We start from the raw sequence: 19,558 nt of genomic DNA on the forward strand, positions 1-19,558 counted from the left end.
AAAAAAAAAATTTGATAGATCAACTTTAGAGATGAACTTTTAGAGAGTTCAAATAGTGTCACTTTAAGGGAAGGGTTACATTGGAGTAGGTAGCACTCCTAATGTAACGGCATTACAAACTATTCATATACTAGCATCAACAATTAATAAAGCAACAGGTAACAGTGGACTAACACTCTTAATGTAAGGGCATTACAAACTGTTCATTACTAGCATCAACATTAATAAAGCAACAGGTAACAGTGGACTAACACTCTTAATGTAAGGGCATTACAACTGCTCATTACTAGCATCAACAATTAATAAAGCAACAGGTAACAGTGGACTAACACTCTTAATGTAAAGGCATTACAAACTGTTCATTACTAGCATCAACAATTAATAAAGCAACAGGTTACAGTGGACTAACACTCTTAATGTAAGGGCATTACAAACTGTTCATTACTAGTATCAACAATTAATCAAGCAACAGGTTACAGTGGAGTAACACTCTTACATATGTAAGGGTAAATACACTTGCACATGTAACGGTCTTACTCCACTGTAAACTATTGCTTACTAGGATGTCTAAAGGGACCTGGTTACATTGGGATAACACATAACACTCTTACACATGTAAGGGCATTACAGAGTAGTGCTTACTACAATAAATACAAACTTTTGTATATTCAATTGCAACGACATTTCACATTACAGTAATGTGGTTATGTAAAAGCATGACCAAGAATTACAGGCCAAAGTTTGACAGCAACAAGAAAACATTTTCACATATGACAACAACACTTCTCAGAGTGCATTTTAAGTCTATTAGCCTGTTAAACAGGAACTTATTTTCAGGCAGGTAAACTTAACTATATTCACACATTGAATGCACCCCAAAAAGTTCAGGTGGTTTTTCAAGACCTGACTGAATCAAGATAACTCTCAATAACAAAGATAACTACAAATGGGGTCTAAGGACATTTCAGCAGGTCAAATGGACACACCCACTAATAATAAGTTTTATCAGGTTAAAGATTCAAATGGGGTCTGCGGCCATAGACCAGTGGTTTACAAAATGTATGACAGTACCCATGCCTCGATACATGGCACTTTACAAAGTCTTTTCATCGTGCTTTTTTAAGGTTCACTCTCCAGCTGATAGTAAAAGCTCTACGTTGAGGTACCTGAACATTTAATGACTGTCAAATATGTTACTTGACATTCAGTGTAGTAAAAACATAGTTTCAATTACTCGGTACATAAATTAACTATTTTTTTGGTTAAACACACTGCACACTATTGTCAACGACCAAATCTTCTCACATGCTGTATCTGAAAATATACAAAACAAAACAAACCTGTGAAAATTTGAGCCCAATTGGTCGTGGAGGGTTCCGAGAATAATTGACGAAAAAACACCCTTGTCACATAAAGTTGTGTGCTTTTAGATGGTGCATTTAGAGACCTTATTAATTCGAAATCTGAGATCTCAAAATCAAATTTTTGGAAAATTAATTCTGTCTAGAAACTACTCTACTGCAGAGGAAGCCGTTTCTCACAATGTTTTGTACCATCAAGTTCTCCCCATTACTCATCATCAATTTAATGCCAATAATTATTTTCAGTAGTTTACCAAGGTGTCCACTGCCTTTCACTTTACTAAATTACCTACAGTACAAATAAGGTTTACTTCAAAGAAAATTTAGTGTTCTTTAATTACACTATATGTCCTCCAAGGGAAATTTACTGTAGTTTAATAAAAGTATGTACTTCAAGGAAAATTTACAGCACTTGTTTTACAATATGTAATTCAGGGAAATTTACTATACTTTAATTACAGTATGTACAGAAACACCTTTACAATTTTAAATCATACTTTCACGTTATTTTCAAAATTAGGTTTGATTATTAAAGTCACTGTATTTTGTGTAAAATTGCTGTTTTAATTCTATGAATTTAATATTATTGTTGGTTTCTTTCTAAAGGAATAAAATAAGTGTCTTTGTTTCAAAACAACAGGTCATCAACAAAATTTGTTTCCTTTATGTTTTGATAATGTATTGTTCTTTCAGTCCTCAAATTTGGACACTTTGAAAAGCAACAACACCATTTACTGACTGTTTTGGAAAACTTCACATTTGGAAACAATGTTTTTCACCTGTTTCCTGTCAACTTGAAACTTTTAATGATCGAGCAGCAACTTTGCTTTTGTTTATGTTTTCAGGACTTACCAAGTAAATCAGATTACATAATGCTGCTTCTTAATATAATAATTTTTATTTTATTTTTGTTACTTTTTTTAATTACTAATATTTGTTGACATGTTATATTTCGACCTTTTGGGTGTAAAGCTTGTATTCAGTTTTCGGCCTGATATATACTTACATCACTTTATTTCACATTTCATATTTCATTCATGTTCTATTTGCATTTAAAACAACGCAAACAGTTATCTCTGATGCATTAATTTACAATGCCTTGTAGCTAGTCTAACAATACTTTAATAATCAGTACCCACAAAATGCAAGGACTGGTATAAAATACAAGTCTACTTTCAAGCGCCACCCAGACTTCGCGTACGTTTAACGAATGTACAAATGGCTTGAGCCCATGCTTTTCTTCCAGGATCTCGACATCGTACACTTGTTTCACGGATTGTACAAGCTTTTTTGTAAGAGAGGATCTACAGATAATAAGATAGCTTCTGTCCCAAGAAGTAGTCAATAAGGTTACTTTCTACTTTGATACTTGAGCCTATTTTATGTCGTTTCAACAGTGTTTGTGACCTTCATGTTCGTGCTCATTGACATTGAACTGGTGTTGTGACCGGGCCACTGCACACATGGAAAGTTGCATCGTTGTTTGGAATTCTTCACTTTCATCGGTAAGTGTGTTACTATTAATGTACTATACTTAGAATACGTAGGACTAGGTTGTAGGTAGAAGCTCACAGACTTTTAGGCAATGAGAACGAAAATGATAGATTTGCGTCCACCGCCCGCATGCTCTGAAAGCTACCGCCGAAAAATTTAATTACTTTCACAAAATTTCATTAGTTTCACAAAAAAGGCTATGCATCATCACAAATGTTCAAGTTAAAATCATCAAACAAGGGTAAAAGGTTATATTTACGCATTTTAGTATTGTCATTGCGATCGCGATCATTCTGTTTGCAGTTAAACACGCATAAGATCTGCTGCCGTTCATCTGTCGAGCACAATCGACAAATTTGCCCCACAAATATTCTGCGCAATTTTTAATTTGCGCTATGCAGAATAGACAAATTTGTGTATCGAGCTCCACTTTGCCCAATTTGAAGATTGCGCATCTTCATGTGCAAAATAATGAATAGTAAAAAGAAAAAAAGCCTCATGTCCTTTCAAAAAGGCCCGGACGCAAATCTAAAACTTTCATTCTCATGGCCTTAAACAAGTAAATAAGGGGAGTCCAAAAAAAACTTTGCAAACGTTAGCTCATATTTTATAAAATGAAATTAAAAACAGGATTCCAAATTGGATTGGGTTGGCATTTTTATCTAAGTTTCGTCTGTTTGATTGCAGCATGATTTCAAATTTTCATACCTTAATATGTAAAAGTGGTGCATCAGTTCATCGTAGTCATGATAATTTATGTTGGTTTTTCAAGACATTTATGCCAAAACACAACCCCATGAAGTAGGCAGCCCCATGAATACCCACTGACAACAGTAGGCATTAAAACTAAGATCATGGGTCACTTTTGGCCATTTTGTACGTTTCATGAGGACTGTAGCTGATTGAGAATCACAGAAGAAAAAAAAAAAACAGTTTAAGAGCAACATAGTAAACATAGCCCACGATTTGTCACAGGTACTTCTAAAAAACTACAGTAACTATAAAGCTCCCCGTGAGTATGTCACTCTGTCTTCAATTAGAAACTTCAATAATGGACAGACTCCTCCTAAGTTCCATAATAAATAGAGACAAAGCTGCAGGATATGTTTCTTTTTCAGTACTTCAAGGAAGCAGCTTCATGTAACACATATTCTAACAAAAGGTTTTACATTTGACGGAATGGACAGAACTGTGAGGTCCTAATCAATCATGTGTTTCGGGAGTACTTGAGTACAATCAATAAGAAAGCTATAATGCATAAACTTACAACTATGCTTTTTCGTGTCCCCTTCTAAAAACCATTTTAATCCTGTCTTGCTAGGAACTTTATGATGTGCCTGTGTTATTTGTACATATTATAATGAAATTCATCTGAATGACTACATATTAAAACAATTTTGTTTTTCTCTCTTTCTTTCTTCAATAGTTCAAACTACAACTTCTCGGATTCTTCCTTGACTTGCTGTCATCACAGAAGGCCACAAGCATGGTGAAACAGAGTGACAATGTCACCTCATAGGCTAAACACTCCAAAAAGAGATTGAACCTGTTGTGTCGGCAAATGTACCCTGTAGGGATGTAAGCATTTGACCAGTCCGTTGGGACAGTTTCTTTTCCTCTTTTTCGGCCAATTGTGTCAATTCACCTGACGGGACAAAAAGTGATTGACGGGACATAATACGACTGACGGGACACTATTTCAAGACGTCACATTATTCTCTTTACTAAATATCAGTAAACAAAAATGGTTTTTGTTTTTTAGTTCAGGCGAATTGGATAGTAGATACATTTAATACACTGGACACCTTTGGTAATTGTCGAAGACCAGTCCTTTCACTTGGTGTATCTCAACATACGCATAAAATAATAAATCTGTAACAATTGGAGCTCAATATTTATCGAAGATAACACAATAATGGAAGAAAAAACAGCAAACGTTGTGTATTTTCAGATTCTTTAATTTAAGACCTCAACTGAGGTCTCAAATTCAATTCTAAATATGTTGCTTCAGAGGGAGCTGTTTCTCACAATGTTTTATACTATCAACAGATCTCCATTGTTAGTTACTACTAAGTAAGTTTGTATGCTAACAATTAATAATTTTTAGTAATTACCAATAGTGTCCAGTGCCAGTACCAAAACAAGGATATACTTTAGTATACGGATTTGTGAAGAATATATGACGATCAAAACCCACCGCAGAAAAATGTATGCTGCCATGGAATGTGAATCTGTTGAAATTGGTGCTTTCTTGCAGGTAAAATTTGAAATTTTTCGGCCCCAGAAATGGACCCTGATATCCAGGACATCACTGTCGTACAATACGAAAGTGTAAGGCCTCCAGGGCTAAGTTCACAGGGAACTTGGATGGCCCAACGTTGATCACAGAGATCGACGCTCAGAGTGAGCTCACTGGGGTTGACAAGTGCTTGTTTATTATCAGTTGAATAGTCCACCTACTTTGGAAACTTGAATGAGACAAAGCAAAACACAGGCATGGGAATGGGCGATGATGAAAAAACAGGAAATCAATTTTGTACGAAAAAAATTGAACGCTAAACATGCGTGTCAGGATTTTGGGCAATGTCCATAATTTGGGCAAGCTAGCTAGGTGACCCAGGCGTCAGTGCTGCACCGAGTGAACTGTTGTCAGTTCCTTTTCTGCAAAATAGGTCAACTTACATTTTCAGATTACAGAAGAGGGATATTAGCGAAATCCAAATGTATACCCAGGGCCTACAACTCACCCCCCAAATTTTATATCAAATTCACACTGAACTCGAAGACCACAAATTTGAAAGGGGAAAAACAGGAAAACAGGAAAATTCTCATGCCTGAAAACAGTCGGCGTGCTAGTGCATGCGTTTTGGCCTTGATAAATTTGCTAGTGCATTTGGGAAGACAGGTTTGTTGAAGGTGTTTCGATTGGATTTGACAAAGTGAGGCAATTAAAGAATTTTTTCACATAGAGCTGTGTGTCAGAGTCCCCTCATTTATGTTCTCACAAACCCCCCAGAGATATTTCCAACCCGGCCCCCGGAGTGCAACAGACAAACAGTAACCGGTCGGGCGGTAGATTTCCACCAAAACGAGCCTGCAGCCTTAGCCCGAGACTGCTCGTAGTATTCCCCGGGTCTGAGGTTCGATTTGGATTCGGGATAAGGGGAACTTTAGGTCCAGTGGTTAGACTTCTCCCAAGACTTTCAAATTAGTCTCGCAGGAAACACGCCACAGTATGTGATCATAATATTTCATGTGGGAGTGTAAATTTCACCCGGGATTGGAAAAAAGGTCTCAAAGCTGATATTTAACCATAAATACATATCTTAATTGGATGTGAACTACAACACAAATGTGTGATTCAATATTTATTTCCTGATTTAGGGTACCCACACCTGTTCCAGATCCTCGAACTTCAATTATCATAAACATTTATCAATCTAAGGAGACAAAAGGGAAAAGTGGTTTTGGACAGCTTAGATTGTCTACTTTGCATGCGGTAATTATTTGAAAGCATATATGAGCTTTTACAATTCAATGCAAAAACAACACAACATTTATGTGGAATTAGCCAAACATAAACTTGTCTGGGGATCATGTCATACGCAAGTTAAGTCCAAGGAAGAATGGGCTAGACTCTTAACTGATCATCAGCAGTAATAAGTTGTGACACATCTTATGCATTTTGTGAGCACTGTAATGGAACACAAAGCCTTTTAGGGCCTGGGGTCCGGGCCTGCCTACAGGAACAAATTTTGCATTTCAGATGCTCTGTGATGCAATCTAAGGCAATTAAGAGCCCTAATGGCAAACAAAACAGAACAAAATAAACACCCTCACATACTTCTCAAATGAATATGGAGTCAAATAATAACAGCCCTTAGTGCAAAGTTACCTGGATAAAACATGGCCAATATATCGCTCAAACAAGTCATAGAGGCCGCAGACTGACAATAGCATACAGAGATGGCGCGTCTCAATAAAGTAAACATACAGTAACTACAGTACAAGAGAACAAAAAAGTATGGAGACGACACGCATGTACATGTATTTGCCCTCTTATGAGACACACAAGTTAGCAAAAACTGGGCGAATATTGTTCACCCCAGAACATGGGGGGGACACCCCTGATTGACGCACATGCGTTGACTTAGTGTAACCCTGATGTAGCTTCGACAAAAAGAGCATTTGAGGTACTGAGCATTATTTTGAGGTAGTGGTACAGTAGTACATATGCATTTATTTTTTAAGGCCAGCTATGGTTAGTAATGGTGTAAGAGGAAATCGCAGCTTGGAAACAGTTCTATTTAATTTTAGATATTGAAAGTGTACATATATGCAGCACAACTAAACTTCTTTTCCTTGTGGGGGAAACACTTTATACACGTACATGGGTCAGCGCATTGTACACAACACAGCTCTTTCTTATTCGTTAAGACATTTTATTGTGATTATAAAAGTGGGAACAAATGAACTTGCAATTTGAACACAGCAAATTGTAATTAATCACAGCAGTACCATTAGGATCTATACAGGTAGATTCACAGGTAAATTTATGCAGAGTTCTTTTGATTGTTGGAAACAGTTTCCATTGTAAAACAGAATTTTAGAAGCTTTATACTGTGAAACTTCTCAGATTCAACACATAAATACATAGTGTATGTTTCTACATTGACACATTAATTTTAACTTAAATGTAGGGCCATGCATGCATGAGGGTCTGCACGTTTATAGCCCAGTGGCAGAAGTTTATGCAGTAAAGACAAGACAAGGCAGTACCATAAACAGGTTCACAGGCAAAATATTTCTTGGAACTATCCGTTCAATTGTTTTAATACTTTATAAATGTAGTTGTATACAATCTTAAAAAACGGGCCCTTTTTTTAGATAGCAGAAACTTCCCAGCAAATGTCAACAAAGAAATAATAATCCCTATAGGGATACACACTCTGAAGAGCGTTACTGCCATTATGCTTCTTATATTTAAAAGGCAATGTATTTACTTCACAGTGAAATGTGTCTCAAAGTGCACTTTACTATACAAAGCTGCTGTAATTTTTACTAGATGTATGTAAGTCTGTAATTAGTCATTTTAAAATGTATACAAACCATTTGATCAGAAGATTTCAGTTACAAGTTTAGTCATATTGCTGGTTAGCAAATTTAAAAGCATGTTAATTGTAAGATTAGATTGGGGCGTCTGAATTTATTGAAACGGGATTTTGTACAATTAGTGTATACCTTTGATTCTTTGAACCATATCAATGGTAGAGAATACAATAAAATGAACCTGTGACAAATTAATTTTAATCCGCTTCAGGAGTCGCAATGTGATTGCAAAAATCATCCACTGGTGTATAGCTCACTTAATAAGTAGTGGGGTTTCAAAAGACTACAAAATCATTTAAATTTTTTAATCTAGTTAAAACTTGACGTTTATCTAGTAGGCAAAACAGTGGACATTAACTAATTAACAATGTTGGTTTTACACAAAAGTACAATTTGATTCACTTTACGACCATTTGGATATCTTTATCATACCACAGCAGTCTCCACTCACAAACAGGGCCATTCCAATAAGGAGATCAAATCAATCTAACAGTAACTATGTTCCTTTAGAACTTCCTATTTGTACATGTATGTATTCTTTGTGAAGAGATCAGTCCTTGTACAAGCTTAGGCTTCTTGTCTGCGACCTCCCACTATATGATTAACTTCTGTTAAGTAGTTTTTCATTATATTGCACTACCTAATGGTATGGAAAATAAACCTAATATCTGAACCACCATAATTTAAGTGTGCCACAAACTACAAAAAGAAGAGTGGACTCAAAAGCTATTAAACTCCCACCAGTAAACAAACACTAAATTAAGAGCAAATCAAAAACATGACAATAAGCGTCATACATTAGCCTTTTACCTTTTCTAAATTGTATTGGACTTCAGTTTCCATCCTATTGGCTAATTGAAGGAGGTTTACAGTCACCAAGTACTGGTTCTATTCTATTTGATTCTATTCTATTCTACTATCCTATATTTAACGATTCTTTTTAGGAGATTTCTTCAACATAGTTAATTGATGGGCTATCTTTGCCTGAGTCTAAAGATGGAGTTTGACCGTAAAGAAGCAGCACGCACCTCCGCACAAGGCAGAAGTGCCACACACCTCCGCATCAATGCAGAAGTGGCACGCACCTTTGCATGATGAGTGCAATCTCACAATGTCACCATTATAGGAGCTGATCACCCATGATGAGAGACAGACCGTACTGGGATACAATGCAAGACATCATACTGGGGTGACGAGCCTTCCAAACGCTGTCGCCTCCATCTTTTGAGTTTAATTAGGTTTACAAATGTAGACTAACCCCCCCCCTTCACACTGCATAATCCCACTCCCCCCTCCCCACCCCCCCCCCCCCCTCCCCCCAAAAAGATAAAAATAAAAAATAAAAGTATGTTCCCGAGGCTTTGCACTCATGAAATGTTAGCTTGGTAGCAGAATAATTCCATTCCAATATTGTGCATGTGGCGTGATTGTGTCCAGGAAAGGTTTTTCATACTCACAGTCCTCACTTTTTACAATGAAGTCACATGGGAAGTTGGGTCCAAAGTGTCCTCTTGTCCAATTAGTACAAATTATTAAAACCAAACACCAAACACAAATACATGTCACTTTTATTCTAAAGATAAGGTATTCCATTATTCTTCAAAAGAAGTCTTAATAATAAGGTATAGCATTATCACTCAGTCTTTGGTCAGGAAAACACATTAAATTTGTGGACATACCAAATCTTTAAAATTAAAAGTATTTCAATTGAGAGCTGACAACTCATCACAATTACACATTAATGCCTAAGAATAAACATAAAAGTAAAAATTACCAGACACTTCTTTACTGCAGATACACATGATTTATTCGCAATAACAAACTTTACAATACCCAATTAAAGGCAGTGGACACTATTGGTAATTACTAAAAATAGTTATTGGCATAAAACCTTTCTTGGTAACGAGCAATGGATATAGGTTGATGGTATAAAACTTTGTGAGAAACGGCTCCCTCTGAAGTGCCATAGTTTTCGAGAAAGAAGTAATTTTCAACAAATTTGATTTCGTGACCTCGAGTTAAGAACTTGAGGTCTTGAAATCAACCATCTAAACGCACACAAGTTCGTGTTGCAAGGGTTGTTTTTCTTTCATTATTATCTTGCAACTTTGACGACCGATTGAGCTCAAATTTTCACAGGTTTGTTATTTTATGCATACAGTATGTTGAGATACATGTACACCAATTGTGAAGGCTAGTCTTTGACAATTACCAATGGTGTCCACTGCCTTTAAAACAGCATTGCTTTTTATTTCAAATTAAAAAACAATTTGAAGAAATAAATTAACATAAACAAGTACAGGTACACGTATGTATTCACAAACACGTAACAAGACAGATAAACTGCAAAGTTGTCAGCTCACAATTAAAATATTTCAAAGCCATGGCACAACAATTTCTATTAATTGTCATATCGAACACTCGGTTTGAAAAAAGGATTAAAAAATTTTTGTTTTTAAAGGATTAATAATAATAAAAAAAGGTATGTTGTTGTAACTCCTAAGCTTGAATGTAAATGAGGAGTGTACAATTTTGTGAACTTCTGGGAAAATAAAGTATACTATCTGATTGGAATTTCACAGATTAAGTCATAATGCAAATGGCATTATCAAGGTGTACAAAAGGGCGATAGTTCCATACCTTTGACCTTTATACCCCAGAAACAAATGGAACTTTCTGTTCTCTCAAAGTGCAAGTTCCCCCCCCCCAAAAAAAAAAAAAACATAATTACAAAACTGAGTTTGCCCGGTGGCTAGAGGCAGTGTGAATCCTTGCTTAGCAGCAGGTTCTGCAAATGAATTAATAGATTTGCATCCAGTATAAAGAATATTAATTTGGTTTGTACCCATATACACTGATGAATTGCCACTGTTTACTCCGTACTTACACAAGTAAAAAATCACAGGCATATTACTCGGTTGGGATTCAAACCCACGACCGTTGCAAATCTACAGCAGTGTCATACCAACTAGACCACTGAGATTGCCCGGTGGCTAGAGGCATTTTGAATCGTAAGTGTAGCAGCGGGTACTGCATAGGATTTATAGATGTTACACTTGCATCCGGAATAAAGAATATTAATTTGTTTTTTTTTACCCTTACACACCAACAATTGTTAGCACTTATACTCAGAACTTACCAGAGTTCTGCGAAGAAAAAATATCAAAGGCATAAAAAAAACTATTAATCAGGTGGGATTCAAAAAAAAAAAAAATGACATCGCACCGTGGCTTTGAAGACAACACAAAAAAGAACAACACTAATGCATGCAAGGCAGTATGACAGTCTGATGGTCAACAAACTCCTACAATATCAAGCAAATCTGAAAATGAACAAGCACATAAAGATTTCTTACATGTACACATTTACAACTTCAATAATGAATCATACTGTCTTGCATAGCATTTTTGGGACGGGAAAGGTGCACAAATACATAACTCTCATCCATTCATTCGTTCATTCATTCATTCTATCTACTGTACACAACTAAATGATATGGTTTCATGGATAATGTATAGGAGCAAATAGAGTCCATTTCATACTGTAACAACTACACTTAAAACATTATGAAGTATCAAACACTTTTCAGTTACAAAATGAAATTCATTTACAATTTGTACAACAATCATTCATAACTCCTAACAAAATACATACGTGCAGGGATACATCTATATAGACCACACACACAAATGTTTGTCATTGGATTAGGGAAAAATGCTTCAAGTGTCATCATTTGTAGGTACCAGAAAAAATCATTCACAGCACGTCTGTGGAAATGGTTTTTTTTCAAGGAAAAGTAACGGAGGACAGGATTGAAATCTACATGGCATTATCTGCATTTCAGTCTTGGGTATACAAGTTTCTGTGTCTTTTGCATATTCATGGAGAGCATTTTTTCCAAGGACAAGCATCTATGAGTGATTATAGTACAACAAATATTGAATACATTTCCTTTTTGCATTGTCAGAACTTGATCAATCTGCACCATGCATTCTCATATGCATCCAATGTTTGCATTTAACACAACTAACCATAGTCCTTTGATAATACTTGCTCCTTCAGTGATGTCAAACATTTCACATAGACAAATCCTAAGAAACATGAAAAAAAGACACATTCAATTTAAATGTTTTATAAAACTGTTTATGAACAATGACACACAGCATTACAAAATGATTCTGAACTTGTAGGTGACATTAATATAAAGAGACCCAGTTAAGGAAAGGACATACAAACAAAATGAATCACAGTTGTGGGTACTCTTTGTTCTTTGATGCATGGTGCACAATTTCAATAATCATGAAAACAGATTACTTTGTTTTCAATACTTATATTCATGGACTCACAGTCTGGTGTCTCTATTAATTCAGACGTTTTTCCCTTCATCTCAAACTAGGGTTTCTTTTTAGCTCTTTTTGCATTCGATTTGGTTATGTGCGCACATGATTGCATTTTTCTTGTTCAGTCATTCAATGTTGCTTCGCTTTAGGCATTCTATTTCATTTATCATGTTTATAGGTAATCAAGACTTCACTTTGACCATTCTTAAGTTGAATTTCTATAGGCTCTTTGTCTGGAATATGAATTCCCTAAATGAATCAGAGAGGCAATGAAGAAGTCCATAGTGTTCACCTTCAAACTTGGGGGTGTGTATAGCAAAAGGTGGAGGGGAGGGTTACGGTAAGGCTCTTTGTCTGGAAAATGGATTCCCTAAATGAATCAGAGAGGCAATGAAGCAGCACAAAGTGATCACTGCATACATGGTGGTATGGATAGCAAAGGGTGTGTGTGTGTGGGGGGGGGGGTTAGGGTTAGGCTCTTTGTCTGGAATATGGATTCCCTAAATGAGTCACAGAGGCAATGAAGCAGCACACAGTGATCTTCTGCATACATGGTGGTATGGATAGCAAAGGGTGTGTGTGTGGGGGGGGGGGGGGGTTAGGGTTAGGCTCTTTCTCTGGAATATGGATTCCCTAAATGAATCAGAGAGGCAATGAAGCAGCACACAATGATCACCTTCATACTTGGTGGTGTGGATAGCCAAGGGTGGAGGGGGGGGGGGGGTTAGGGGGTTAGGGTTTAGCTCTTTGTGTGGAATATGGATCCCATAAATGAATCAGAGGCACTGCAGCACACAGTGATCTCCTTCATACTTGATGGTGTGGATAGCAAAGGGCGTGTGTGTGTGGGGGGGGGGGTAAGGGTTAGGCTCTTTGTCTGGTATGGAAGTTCTCTAAATGAATCAGAGAGGCCATGGAGCAGCAGACAGTGATCACCTTCATACTTGGTGGTATGGATAGCAAAGGGTGTGGGGGGGGGGGGGGTTAAGGTTAGGCGCTTTGTCTGGAACATGGAAGTTCCTAATGGAAGTTCCTAAATGAATCAGAGAGGCAATGAAGAAGTCTACAGTGATCAACTTCATACTTGTGGTGTGAATAGCGAAGGGTGGAGGGGGTGGGAGGGGTAGGATAAGGCTCTTTGTCTGGAATATGGATTCCCTAAATGAGTCAGAGAGGCAATGAAGAAGTCAACAGTGATCAACTTCATACTTGTGGTGTGAATAGCAAAGGGTGGAGGGGGTGGGGGAGGGGTAGGGTAAGGCTCTTTGTCTGGGTGGATTCCATAAATGAATCAGAGAGGCAATGAAGAAGTCAACAGTGATCAACTTCATACTTGTGGTGTGAATAGCAAAGGGTGGAGGGGGTGGGGGAGGGGTAGGATAAGGCTCTTTGTCTGGAATATGGATTCCCTAAATGAGTCAGAGAGGCAATGAAGAAGTCAACAGTGATCAACTTCATACTTGTGGTGTGAATAGCAAAGGGTGGAGGGGGTGGGGGAGGGGTAGGGTAAGGCTCTTTGTCTGGAATATGGATTCCCTAAATGAATCAGAGAGGCAATGAAGAAGTCAACAGTGATCAACTTCATACTTGTGGTGTGAATAGCAAAGGGTGGAGGGGGTGGGGGAGGGGTAGGGTAAGGCTCTTTGTCTGGAATATGGATTCCCTAAATGAGTCAGAGAGGCAATGAAGAAGTCAACAGTGATCAACTTCATACTTGTGGTGTGAATAGCAAAGGGTGGAGGGGGTGGGGGAGGGGTAGGGTAAGGCTCTTTGTCTGGAATATGGATTCCCTAAATGAATCAGAGAGGCAATGAAGAAGTCAACAGTGATCAACTTCATACTTGTGGTGTGAATAGCAAAGGGTGGAGGGGGTGGGGGAGGGGTAGGGTAAGGCTCTTTGTCTGGAATATGGATTCCCTAAATGAATCAGAGAGGCAATGAAGAAGTCTACAGTGATCAACTTCATACTTGTGGTGTGAATAGCAAAGGGTGGAGGGGGTGGGGGAGGGGTAGGGTAAGGCTCTTTGTCTGGAATATGGATTCCCTAAATGAGTCAGAGAGGCAATGAAGAAGTCAACAGTGATCAACTTCATACTTGTGGTGTGAATAGCAAAGGGTGGAGGGGGTGGGGGAGGGGTAGGGTAAGGCTCTTTGTCTGGAATATGGATTCCCTAAATGAATCAGAGAGGCAATGAAGAAGTCAACAGTGATCAACTTCATACTTGTGGTGTGAATAGCAAAGGGTGGAGGGGGTGGGGGAGGGGTAGGGTAAGGCTCTTTGTCTGGGTGGATTCCCTAAATGAGTCAGAGAGGCAATGAAGAAGTCAACAGTGATCAACTTCATACTTGTGGTGTGAATAGCAAAGGGTGGAGGGGGTGGGGGAGGGGTAGGGTAAGGCTCTTTGTCTGGAATATGGATTCCCTAAATGAATCAGAGAGGCAATGAAGAAGTCAACAGTGATCAACTTCATACTTGTGGTGTGAATAGCAAAGGGTGGAGGGGGTGGGGGAGGGGTAGGGTAAGGCTCTTTGTCTGGGTGGATTCCATAAATGAGTCAAAGAGGCAATAAAGAAGTCCACAGTTTGTCCAATATTGGTAAACCAGGGTGTTTCAACCATAAGGATTGTAGCTAGACTCTTTCATTAATTTGTTTACTGAATTGTTGTTGATGTTAGCAGGGATTCTGGCATGTGTATGTGTGTGTACTCCAGCTTATCACAACTAGCCATTCTACACTATACACAGCTAGTGAAGAAATTAAATGCTGGTGTTCATAAGCGCAGAATAATTTTGCGGTAAGCAGAGCCAAGATTTTGAGCCATAGAGTGATGTTTTCCGGTCTTAAGTTCCTCCACTTATTTGATCAGCCTCTTCACAATCAGCTTTAAATTGTTCCTTTCTACATCCTCATATTTTCGTTTGTGCCAATTATTTATAAGAGATTTAAAGTAAAGACAATTATTTGTTTCCTTTTTCTTTTGGTTTCTACAGACAAACAGCTACAGAATAACTTACTGGCATCTGGCCAATGAAAATGAAAGCCAAACATGAAACCAGCTCCCTCAAGAGTTCAGCATGCACGATCCAACTCCTTTTTTGAATTTGTCATCCATAGGTGTTTATGCGCATGTGCACGTCTCATTTGCATATTTCATAGGAAGGGCCTATTCGTCATCAAAGTTAAAAAAACCAATAACGATAGAAAAAACACCCTTGTTGCAAAACTTTTTTCAAAAACTACCTTTAAACCTTTAAACCTATGTTACTTCACAAGGAGATGTTTCTCACAATTTGCTTATACTATCAACAGCTCTCCACTGCTCGTGACCAAAACTATAAAGTTTTTGGGCTAACAATTATTTGGTGTAATTACTACTAGTGTTCAGTGCCTCTATAAAGACCATTTTAAAATACATGTATGTACTTACCACAGAACAACAGCAAGATGATTTACAAATCATTGTCAGAAACATTTGTATCAGAGTTTCTGTCAAAGCATGGTCTACAAGAGAACAAAATGTACACATAATCAGTTAAAACAAGTGTTCATGATCAAACACACTTGAATCACATCAGGGCCTAAATTATAATAAATAAATAGTAATATTAATACTTGGTTCTTATACAGGGATGTATCAAAGTAAGAGACATATTCCTTTACAGTATCATGTAATGGTTTCAATGTGCTGTGGTGCAATATGCTGCGGATCAGACCAGGAACATATGGGCAAAACCATTCTCTATATATGATAAGTGTGCTGATTTTCATACATTACACAACAAACATGACCTACATCTTTACGTCCAATCCGAAGGACGGAGCAATAATGGTTAGGACACTTAACCATCGCTTTGACTTTCTGATTGAACGTAAAGCTGTAGGTCCCGTGTGTTGTAAACAGCATGTAAAAATAGTGCAGTTCATATCGAAAAGCGAACAGGTTACTGCGCCCCAGTATTCCTGGTTTAATTGGCTGCATAATGCGCCATAGCACCTTGTAAAACAATTTCCAAAAATAGGTCTCATAAATGTAAGCTCCACTGTACCTGGCAGGTAAAATAATGCGCACTTTGATATGCCCCTTAGGGGTGTGATAAAGCGCACTGTAAATGTACATGTAAAACCAAGTATTATTAAAAATGCTTAATGACACAAAATGTCACCACTCAGAGTCGAACCCATACTCTGCTGATCAGAAACACCAGAGCTTGAATTTGGTGTTCTCATCAGCTCGGCCATGACTGCCGCATCAAATGGCTCCACCAAAACATAGTGTTAGCCAGAGGGGTGTCTGGGTGTCTTTTGGACACCCTGTTTTTAATTTGGACACCCTGTTTCATCTGTCATTTACATGTAAACTTATTGTAAGTGAACAATTTGGACACCCAGTTTTAAAATTTCCAGCAAATTTGGACACCCTTTTACCAAACTCTGGCTAAAACCTTGCACCAAAATATTGCATTATTAACAGCCCACCAAGGTGGGCTACCTTAGAAAGATATAAATATTAATTAAACTGTATAAAATGTAAGGTGTCTTTCTTCTTCATCTGTTTTTCCCCCTCAAAAATGTATGTTTATGAGTGTATGTCGAATGCTGAACTTGCATTTCTAGCCACAGATATGAATTGTGAAGGGATTAATGAATGTGAAAGAATGTATAAAATATAAATCACTTAAGTAATCAAAGTGCCATTTTTCAGAAAGTCAATGTTGACCCTGATAAGATGTTTCTTGAAGAATTGATCTGTGTTTTGAGGCCCAACGTAAGGAAATCCCAGTTGCAAGAAGTGCAGGGCAAAATGTTTGTCACTCTAAGGCTTGAGATTTAAAGAAACGGTAGCTAGCAAAAAGAACCTATTTTGGTAGTCATGGTAGAACACATGGCACTTACATGGCACATGGTGCAAATGGAAGTATAGGCCAAATACTACTCCATCAGGTTATTATTCACCTTTTACTACTAAAATGGCCAGCCCAGCACTACCACAGTCACCTCTGTCCTAACTCTATGCATCCACTGACCATGCTGCTTAGAGTAGCAGAACTTCATGCATTGTCAGTGCTTACTTACAAAGGTCTTACAAAATGCTTTCAAAGGAATTTCATGGCAACAAAGGCTCCATTAAAAAAAGGAAGTGAGTATGCAAGAGCATAACAAAGAAAGTGTTTAATGTTGATAATGACCAGCTGGAACTCTGTTTATAACCAATTATTTTTGGTTACTATACACTACTCTTGGTGCAAGACAGTTCTTGTTGCGGGCAATGCAGGCGCTGTTGGTGAGTTGGTCGCGCTGTGTTAAAGAAAAACGAGGAATGTCTTGCACCAAGAATGCATCCGAGTCATAGAAATTAAACAAACGCACGGAGCTCAAGGTCGTCAGAAAACGGATACATTTTTACAGAGTTTCTTAATGTATTATGCCTTTGAACCAAAAAGGCAGAAATGAATGGGAATAAAAGAGCATTCACTCGTTCTTAAATTTGTGTTTAAAACTATGCAGGGTCGTGGCCATGATTAAAGGCCCTCGCCTTTCGCTCGAGCCTTTACCAAATGGCCAAGACCCTTCCGGTTTCACACTGCTGTTCATGACTACCATTTCGTTCCATTCATTAGACCTTGTCTATTGGATTAACAAAAATTAAACTTACCTTTATAGCTACTGGCCAGAATGAGTAATGCCGGGAGTGCATTAAGTTACTTCATTGTATGGTGAAGATCTTATTGAATCTAAAACAGATCAATGGTCAAAGAATAGAAATTAAGGATAAATTATAAATTATTGTGTCAATTGCATCAAATAATGTCACTACCCTCCAGCAGGACCCCACCAACCTCCAGAAATTGTTATTATTAATATTATTATTATTATTTTGAACAATCTGTCGTTTTGTGCGCACAGTCTTGTTAACTCCCGGGAGAAAGGTTTACGATATCGCAACTCACCATTCACACTAATCTCTCTCATAGTACAAACATTGGTTTAACATCTATGATTATGAATTGCACAAATCAAGAAATTGTGATTCAGTAACTAGACGACAATATTTGTTCTCTAGTCATTGTGAAAACAGCGGTTAGCTGGGGATTCGAACCCACAATATTGTGATGTAAGTCCTGCAGTCTAACCACCTGACCACGGTGACACTACATTAACATGTACTTTAACTATACTAACTACTCTGGATTTATAGTTATAGCCCTATTTAGTATTATTAAAAGGAAAGTACACGTTTGGTTATTATTACTCAAAATAAAAATTAACTTAAAAACTGGCTTGACGATCATTGGACTTGGATGGCTGATGGAAGTATAAAATAATGTAGGAAATGACTCCCTCTATGGTTTATATGGGATACACCTAGTAGTAAGAAGACTGGTCTTTAACAAAACAACAATTACCAAACGTAAACAATGCTTTTCAGTACACTACGTACATACAAACGTGTACATTAGGCTTAGCTTACTACATAGATGCGTAGACCAGCTATCCGAAGAAAACGATTTAAAAGTAGCTTCTCTCGAGCGGACGGCGGAATGAACCAGATAAATGTACTCTAACAGCCCTTAGCTTGACTTGTGTGCTTTAGTTGCTTCATAAATAACACTTTGCACAGATATTAACAGTCAAAATTGTCCACTTACTCATTTTATACTTCCCGCGATGATGTTCACCATCTTGAATTGATCGCGGAATGCAACACTAAACATAACTAGTCTACAGAGGGCGCTAGGGTTGTTCTTAGATGAAATTAATTTTCTTTGGCCCTGTTATAACAAAATATACTACCAGACTAAAGTTACCAGCATAATACCATGTCATGTTCAGCTTGCGAGTGGTATCCAGCTCGTTTCTGCTTAACATACAATTCTTTGAAATAATGGGCCCTGGATGCCATGCCACCTAGGCCACCCCCCGGGGGGGGGGGGGGTGGGGGATGGGGGATGATGTGAGGGGCAAACCCGGGATTGTTCAGGTCCTGGGGAGAATGGTGGAAATTGCACTCTGTGTCCTATTAAACTAATTTTGACCATTTAAAATATTGCCTTGACGGGAACAGCCCTTGACTAATAATATTATAGTGGTTATAATGTTTACAAGTTGGCAATATCTTAAAAGAAGTATTCAAAGTGTACAGAGGTAACACAACTTCTCAGACTGAGTGCACATTGCTTAAGAGTTTTGGCAATATCTCAACTTCTCAGATTGTGTACTACTATGGGACTTTCTTCTCTCAGGAATTTTTGCA

General features: G+C 37.8%; 2 long non-coding RNA genes across 2 annotated transcripts; one reads left to right on the plus strand and one right to left on the minus strand.

Annotated features, from left to right (window-relative positions):
* Positions 1-2,657: 2,657 nt before the first annotated feature.
* LOC139940958 (uncharacterized) lies at positions 2,658-5,765 on the plus strand. The gene is made up of 3 exons (XR_011786513.1): positions 2,658-2,866; positions 4,282-4,433; positions 5,113-5,765. It is a non-coding gene; the product is annotated as an uncharacterized lncRNA (long non-coding RNA).
* A 3,519-nt stretch (positions 5,766-9,284) lies between these two features.
* Positions 9,285-19,002, minus strand: LOC139941160 (uncharacterized). The gene is made up of 4 exons (XR_011786544.1): positions 18,954-19,002; positions 17,960-18,038; positions 15,734-15,807; positions 9,285-12,055 (listed from the first exon to the last, which is right to left on the minus strand). It is a non-coding gene; the product is annotated as an uncharacterized lncRNA (long non-coding RNA).
* Between the last annotated feature and the right edge of the window lie 556 nt (positions 19,003-19,558).

Source organism: Asterias amurensis, chromosome 8 (genome assembly GCF_032118995.1).
Source record: "Asterias amurensis chromosome 8, ASM3211899v1".
NCBI lineage: Eukaryota > Metazoa > Echinodermata > Asteroidea > Forcipulatida > Asteriidae > Asterias > Asterias amurensis.